This window comes from Sylvia atricapilla, chromosome 20 (assembly GCF_009819655.1).
Source record: "Sylvia atricapilla isolate bSylAtr1 chromosome 20, bSylAtr1.pri, whole genome shotgun sequence".
NCBI lineage: Eukaryota > Metazoa > Chordata > Aves > Passeriformes > Sylviidae > Sylvia > Sylvia atricapilla.
Genome location: NC_089159.1, coordinates 4,418,127 through 4,426,324, shown reverse-complemented (window position 1 = coordinate 4,426,324; position 8,198 = coordinate 4,418,127).

The window sequence follows — 8,198 nt, the reverse complement described above, 5'->3', positions numbered from 1 at the left end:
TGATTCCCTCTTGTTTCTGGTAGGAATGATGTCTTTTAAAAAATACCAGTGGACACAGCTGGGGCAAAAATCACTCCTTTCCTGTACAAACCTTGCTGAAGGTGTGGATGGGGCTTTAGCACTTCTTGCTTCCTGTAACAATTGAAACAACACCCAGAGCTGTCCCGTCTGACACAATGAGGAGCCTCACTGGGCTCTGGTGACTCAGAAATCTTCTTGCAATACAAGGGTCCACACGACCTGTCCTTGCACCTCCTGGCTCACCCACTGTTTTTTCTCCCCAGGATGTTTTTCCTCACAGGTCCATGACCACTGCCCATGGGATGGGGCTGTAGACTGGCAGTGGGAGGTCATGGAGGCTGAGGATTTTCTGTTGGCACAGTCAAAAAGATGATTTTTATATAAGCTTCTTCTTTAGGCTCTTCTGCAGACCCAAGCAAGTGACAGCTCCTCTGAGCGAAGAACTGAGCTGCTCATGGGGGAGGGCTGCAAAATGGAGGTTTCATTTGCAGACCTAATTTGGAAATTTCTGGAGAGGTGGGTCTGTAAAATGCTCTTGTGTGGCACAAACACATGTACAAAGTGTAATGCTGCCACGTATAAGCCCCACAAAATCACATTGCCCACCAAAGGAGTGCTGAGCTGAAGTCACTCAGGCATCAGATGTCAGACCGTGCTTATGGTTTTTACACTGTGTGACGATTTCAGAATGAGGCTGAGGACGAGATGAAAGAGCACACAGGCTTACCTTTGGCCTTCAATCTTGAGAGATTTACTTCTCCTCATGCAAGGCAGGAGGCAAAAACTTGGAGGATAATGCTGTTGAAAGATGAGGTCACACTTTTCCATCAAAGCACAGTTTTTGACGAGTCTTTTTTCATCTGTAACTGTTGCATGGCTTCTTCCAGTGCAGCTCTGTGACTTCTCAGGCTGATGGGAGTCTGGTCTGAGCAGTTCCACGTTCTCCCTTGCCCTGGCTGCACCCTCTCCCTCCCTCTCTGCAGCCAGCACTAGGGCTCAGACACACACAGAGCAGATGCTGACTGAGAAGAAACCTTCTTGTCCCTAAATTTCCTTTCTGGACTCTGGGAGCTGCCATCCCTCTTTAGTTCTGCCATGTTTGGCTGTTGCTGAGGTCACTTTGTCCTTCCCTGCTGCAGACTCACACCTGCAGATGGGCAGGAGCTCAGAGCTGTGGGGAGGATGGAAATCAGGGCGACCTGAGCGTGGATCAGGCTGAGCCAGGTTTGTCATGAGGAGCAGTTTAGTTTGGAGCATTGCAATTTTGAAGCAAATCTCTGGATTGCCCTCACTTACCTTGAGCAACCTGGGTAACTTTTCTGGAGGAAGCTAAACCAGAGGCTCTGCTTGGAATTCAGTCCAAATTCCCTTTGGTTCCTGGTGGGACCAAACCAGGGTGCAGCTGTGATGCCCTGCAGCACCAAACAGTGAAGCACCACCGGGGTGCTCCCAACCACCAGAGCTCTCAAGACCCTCTGAAGTGGTTTGTGGCTGCACAAAGCCCCGGGTTCCATCTGACCCCGTGTGCCTTCAGGCTTTTTGCAGTTCTGCTCCTTCCTTGTTGCTGCACTTTTATCTTGATCTGAAATCCATTTCTTGTTTTTTCTTTTTCTGTTTGTTACCCCAGAATTATGGCACTTCAAGGGCAGTGCAGCTGAGGAGCCTCTTGCAGATTGCTTGAGGAGATCTTTGGATTGGGTCATGCCACCAATCTGGTTGCACCTTGGACCCTTGGGTCATCATGAGAGACAATCTGGGATTGTCATGTTCCCCTTCTGTAAAGGGGAAGGACAAATGTTCAGATAAACATCATGAAAATATTCAAGATTCAAAACAAGCCTGTATCAACCCCAATTTCATTTCAGTCTCCATTTCCATAGGGGACATAGGGCTGTGCTCATGGGGTTTGGATGCAGATTCAAACAACCAAAGGGAACAAAGAATTCAGATTAATTCCACAAAACAGACTTTCACCAAGCATCATTAAAATGATCAGATGGGAACTGAACTTGCATGAACCCTGGCAGTTGGTCTTCAGTGTCAGCCCTTTCACAAACATTTGCTATTTGGATGGGAAAAAACAAAGCAGGATAGAATTGATAATGTATTTTATTAACTCCTGAAAGTTTAATCCCATAAACCTTTCCAAAACCTTGTGAAAGGGTAGAGCAGCCTTTGAAAGAGACTGCAGAGAAAAGGTTCTCATGAGTTCCCCCAGTTTGTTGTTCTGCTTAGAGGCAGGATTGTTGTTACAAACGTTTGTCTGACCTGTCTAAACTTTGTAGGTAGCCTCAAGTCCAAAGCTAGCCTTAGATTTATACATTTTTCCCCCTAACCTAAATCTTTCTGTCTGCAAATTAAGCCAATTTCATCCTTTGCATCCTCTCTGTAATGACGTTAGCACAGTGGAAGCCTGTTTAGTTTTCTTTTTTCAACATTCTTTTTCCAACTTTTCCTCCCAGTAATCTTCTCCACTCCTAATTTTTCTTGCTCTCTTTAGGATTACCTTAAATTTGTACATATTTTGTTTTTTAAACGTCATATGCCAACTTGGACACAAAATTCCAGCACCAGCAAGATTGGAATAATTATTTCAGAGGTTGGTTGTCTGTAAAAAGCCAAACAAAGCAATCCCCCCCTCTGTGATTCAGCAGCACTGAAGGTTATGAATGTTTCTAGGCAATGTGGGTAGAAGTTTATTCCAGACCTCTCTTCCTTAATAACTGCTTGTTTCTGATCCCCCCGTAGCTTCTCCTGTCTATCCCAGAAAGTTCCTCAGATCTGATTCCCTCTGCCTCTGCTACCTTGGTGATGTGCCAGCAGGGGTTATCTGAGGACATACCTTCAGTTTTCACGGATGTTAACGAGGTGTGGGTTGTCTGGAGCCTGATTTTTCTATTTGAAAACAATGCCAAAAGTGTTCAACATTTTCATCAATGACCTGGGTGATGGGGCCGAGTACAACAAATCCGTGCTCTTCCCGGAGGTGTCCATGCACAGGATGAGAGGGAATGGGCATTCTGGAATACAGGAAAGCCCCTTTATGTTTTTGGACTGTGAAGGTGCTCAAATATCAGAACAGCTTGGCCAGATGGGCTGTGGAGCTCCCAAATATTGCTGGAAATATCCCAAACCCAGCTGGATTTGGCCCTGGGAATCCTGCTGTAGCTGATGCTGCTCTGAGCTGGTGGTTTGGTCTGGACAATCCCCTGTGGTGGCTTCCCACTGCAAACCCCCGAGATGCTGATGTCAGAGGCGCCAGCACTCTTAGCACAGCCCAGGGGACACTGTCCTTGCACTGGGGTGACACCTGATCAATCTGTGCTTGGAACCTTGGATCATCTCCTGAGCAGCTGCAGCCTGACCAGTTACTCCTTGAATTTTACTTTCTCCTAACATGTAACAACCTGCACTGATCTTTGATTCCTTCTCCTTGGCTTTCTCTCTCCCCTTCAATTTAAAGCTGTCCTGAATTCTATCCCAGTCCCCCAAACTCCACATAAGCTGCCTTAGCTTATAGCCCATCATCCAAATATTTTGTATGTTCTCTGTTTCACCCTCTAAAATGTTAATATTGAACAGAATCTTACCCTGGGACAGTCTCATCCTCCTCCTCTTCCTTCTGCTTTGTCATCCCTGAAATGTCTCCTGATTTTATCAGTGAGAATTCACACTGGACATGCTTTTAGCTGTACTCAGGGGCACTGGTCTTTCACCTGCCTGCAGGTACAGAGAAAGTTCTGCACCTTTGGGCCTCACCTCATTTTCTCCTCATTCTGTTTGAACTCAGGTGGTCACCAGCAGGATGTCCATGAGCCACATCTCTCTGAGCCATCCTATGACAATTCTCATGCCCAAGGAGAGGGATTTCCTACTGTGAATGGGCAAAAAACAACTTCAATCCAGCTGGGTTATGTGCAAGAGCAAATCCCCTTGGATTCCTAAAGCAGAGCCCATGGCTTGCACCAGAAAAGTCTCCAAATCCCAGGGCCATGGCTGGACCCAGGACATGAATTCCCAGCTCTGTGAATGCTCCTGGGGTGTTGGTGCTGTGCAGAGCTCTCTGCCCAGCTGCAGCATCTGGGGTCCCTTCCCTGCTGTGGAGCCCTTTTCCAAACTCAAGGCTTTGGGAGCCATAGGGAGGAGCCAAAGTCTGGATCCTTCAAGCACATGTGGGCACAGTATCTGAAAAAACAGTTTGCTGACATACAGATCTGGGAAGTTTTATGAGAATCATGGAACTTGGGGGATTCTCACATGTACTGACTTCACTTTGGCCACTTGGATGTGGTGTATATTCAAGGAGGCTCCTCTCTGCTGGAATTCTCTTCAGAGGCTGAAGGCAGAGAGCTCCTGGAGCAGGCATTTTGTGGCACTGGAGCTCCTCTCTGCTCTGATTCAGCCCCTGCAAGCATCTGTCCAGCCCCACTGGCTGTAAAGCAGGAGCCAGGATTGCTAGCTCAGGTATTTAAGGTCAAGCGTGGCAATACCTCCTTGAATCCTTATCTGGTGAACTGTTGCCATTTGTTACTGTCCCTTTCAGTTTAAATGATTGCCTGATGTGCCTGTTGACCTGAGAAACATAAATTTTTTTTTGCAAAATATACGAGCAAGCTCGTGTTTGGTCAGCTGCTTTAGCAGGGATACACAGCTCAGATGCCAGGCCAGGCAGGAATCTTTTTAATATAATGATTAAAAGACAGCAGCTGCCCTTTCCTGGGGTAAGAGAACTTATGTAAAAGGGAGGGGAGATGCAAACAGCCTTATCCCTTTCAGGTGTGGAAGCTGCAGGTACCACTACAGCTGTGATGAGTAGAAAGTTCATGACCAGAGAGTAGAGTGAGATGGGGAGGAGCTTCCTCTAACAGGCCAGAAAGAGATAAATCTCCACGAATTTCCTGGTAAGCCAGTGCCTTTAAAATATCAATGTAAAAAGGATGCAGATTAAATAGCAGCCAGAAAGGTTTTGTTTTATTTTCTTTGTAGAACAGGCATTAGCCAGTTTCGGCAAGGATCGTGCCTCTCCCCAGCCAGGCTGAGAGTGCAAAGGCTGTGACAGAAATTAATGCTTGGAAAAATAATACTGGTGTGAACCAAGTGCTGAAGGACTACAAGTATCCTTATTTTGTCTGGAATTGCAAAAAGACTTATGGAAAAAACCAGTGATTTCTTTTTAAGTTGGTGCTACAGTTCACTCAGCTTTGTCCAAACAGGTAATGCTGAAATACTGTGTGTTACTGCGCTGGGAAAGGTGGGAAAGGCCAGTTTTGTTCCAAGGCAAAGCACAGACGTGGCAGTGTGGGCAGAGGCTGTCACAGCCCGGCAGTGACCCCTCAGTGTCCTCTCTGCAGTGGCACCAAATGCCACCAGGTTTTACCTTCTCACCCTGAGCTACAGCCACAGCTCAGGGCTCTGGCCGGGGCCCCTCTCCCTGTGCTGAGCATGAGCTTTTTCACCTGCATTGTTTTACATCAAACTGCACCCTCATGAGTCCATGTGAAATATTTTCAGGTTTGCTAAACTCAAACCCTGGTTTGTTAAGCACTGTCGTGCCTTGGAGCTGCTGCTGGGGACAACTGGCGAGTATTTGAGGCAACGTGTTGGAGACTTCTTTCTTAGCTCCAGTGTTTCTATACCTTTGGAGAAAAAAACCCCTGGAGCACGGCTGGCAGCAGGAACTGCCCCACACCTGGTGCTCCTCCAGCCCCACAGGTTCATTAACAGGGGGCTGTTAATTCCTCCTGCCCCAAGGAAGCTGCCAGAGAGGATGGGGAGGGTTCATCCCATGTCCCCACTCCAGCCAAGGTGGAGCCCAGCCCTCGGTGTGCCAAGGTAAGCCGCTGGATTTTTTCCAAGGAGAATTTTAATTAGGGGCTTGGAGGCCTTGGAACAACGCTGGGATTGTGCCTGGGGGACAGGTTCTTTGGGGAGGAGGGACGGGGAAGGTTGTGGGGGTTTTGTTGTTTTGTCTTCCCTTGGCTGTGAGTGACTTTCAGTGCCCTGTTTAGTCAGCTGTGGCTGATTATATAAAGTAACCCCCTGGCTTTTCATATAACATAGAAAGCTTATCACCTTTTCCAGCCACTACAACACTCATTAAAGTCCCTGGAAAAACAAGCACCTGCTTTCACTGTTAAAGATCTCCTGTGTTTTGTGCCTGCTGCAGTGGGTGAAGCCCTGGAGTCCTGGGCAGTGTGTCCTTATGGCAGGACCTTTCCTGCTGTGTACCCGGATGAAGGAGGAAAAAAAAAATCGTTATTTTTGTGAAAATCGAGATTCACTTTTTATGTAAATTTTAAGAAATAGGTTTAATAGAAAATAAGACAATTAGGAGATAAAAAAGCAAAATACAGCTAGGCCAGGTGATTTGGCATTCAGCCAAGACCACACCCTGGTATTTCAGAGACTTTCTTTAAATACCCTTCCTATTGTATCAATCTGTTGAATATTCATAATTTTGCATAAACAAGTTTCCATATTCCAGGAGCTGTTTTGCATGGCCCCTCCTTGGCTCTGCCTTTTTAGAGCTGCGTGTTCATTGGCTGTGTCTTCATTATCACCTCCAGCTCGGGCCTTGGTCCGTGTTTTCTTCAGATGGGAGATGCTGATAGTTGGTGTATCAATAGCAGAGTCTTCTTTACATGTTCACTGGGTGTTATCCCAGCCAAACAGACACTTTAAGTAACTACTCTATCACTGCTACCACTGTGCCTAATTTTCTTTATTAACAGCACAAATAAAAACTTACATCCTTACCACAAAGTTATTAATCATACAGTACACATCTTGTGAAAAGCCAACTTTATAATATGCATTTATAACATTTTTATTCTAGATGGATCCCCGTAGTTGTGTTTAAATCTCCAGGTAAAAACAGTGCAGAAGATGGAGCTGAGATCCTCCAGGCCCTGCTGTCATTGGTTTTCCATGTCAGGACTGGGAGGAAAATAGGACCCCTGGGCCAGTTTAACTGCTGTGGGCATTGCTGGCATTTTGTGGAAGGGCTGATGTGAGGAATAGGAATTTTGGTGCTTTTGTTATGTTCAGTGAGGGGCAGACCAGAGGCCACGCCACTTTGAAGTGATGTGCTGGGTCTGAACTACTTCCTTGAAGGAGTGACCCCTCCTCTAATGACCACTGTACTGGTGGATAAATTCACCAAAATTCAATGTACTCAGGTACATTGAATGTGCCCAGTCATTCAAAACTCCTTTGGCCTCACTCAGTGCTCCTTCCAAGTACCAAGGCATATTTCTTGAGCTTTGGGTTAAAGATAAAGCCCCAGCAGTGCGTGGGGGCATGGGGGGCTCTGAGGAGGTGCCCCTCAGCCTTCCCTGTGACCTCCCACAGCCCTGCTGTGGGCAGAAAGGGGCAGGAATGGATTTGGGAACAGCTGATGGAGAAGCAGCTGAGGCAGAGCTTCAGCTGCTCTCACCAAGACCAGAGCAGATGTTCCCAATAAAACATTGACTCCTCAGATGTGGGTGCCTGGCTGATAACAAACGGCAGGAGGGCCCTGTGCTATTAGACCACAATGAAGGCTGGGCTGGATTCTCTTGTGTCTCATAAACACTTGAGTTTGGTGGAGCCCTCAAGTGCATCTTTGTCCTTTACCCAGCTGCCTGCACTGTGAAACCCACAGGAACTTCATATCTTTGAAACCTCTCCCACTCTTGTCAGGCTTGGCTGAAGTTTGCGTGTGGTTATTAGAGCAGAGGACAGGCAAGTGCATGTTTTATTGTTCTCCATCCCCCCTCAGTGTGCTTTTTCATGTGTGTGCGTATATCCTGCTGCTCCCGAATCAATTTGTTGTTGAATCCTTGCTTTAGTGTAATTTTACTGGCAGGGTTGGGAACTTGGAGGCTTTTCTTTTCTTTTTCTTCTGGGTTGTTTCCGTCTACTGTTTTATGAATATTCCATTGCTCAATAACGGGAGGTGGAAAATGAAATCCCAAGATCATCTTTTAAAGGATGTTAATGACCATGAATGCAACCAATATAGTTAATAACAGTCCAGGCAGAGATGGGAGACCATTCCCTTCTTTTGAGTCAGGGCCAACATGGCTTTCTGATTATCCCTACTAGAGAGGGATCTGGATATTAAAGGACAAGCCATGCTAAGTATTTCCTTCTTATTCATTTATGCCTACTGCTTTTTGTCATCTTTAAAGGTGTTG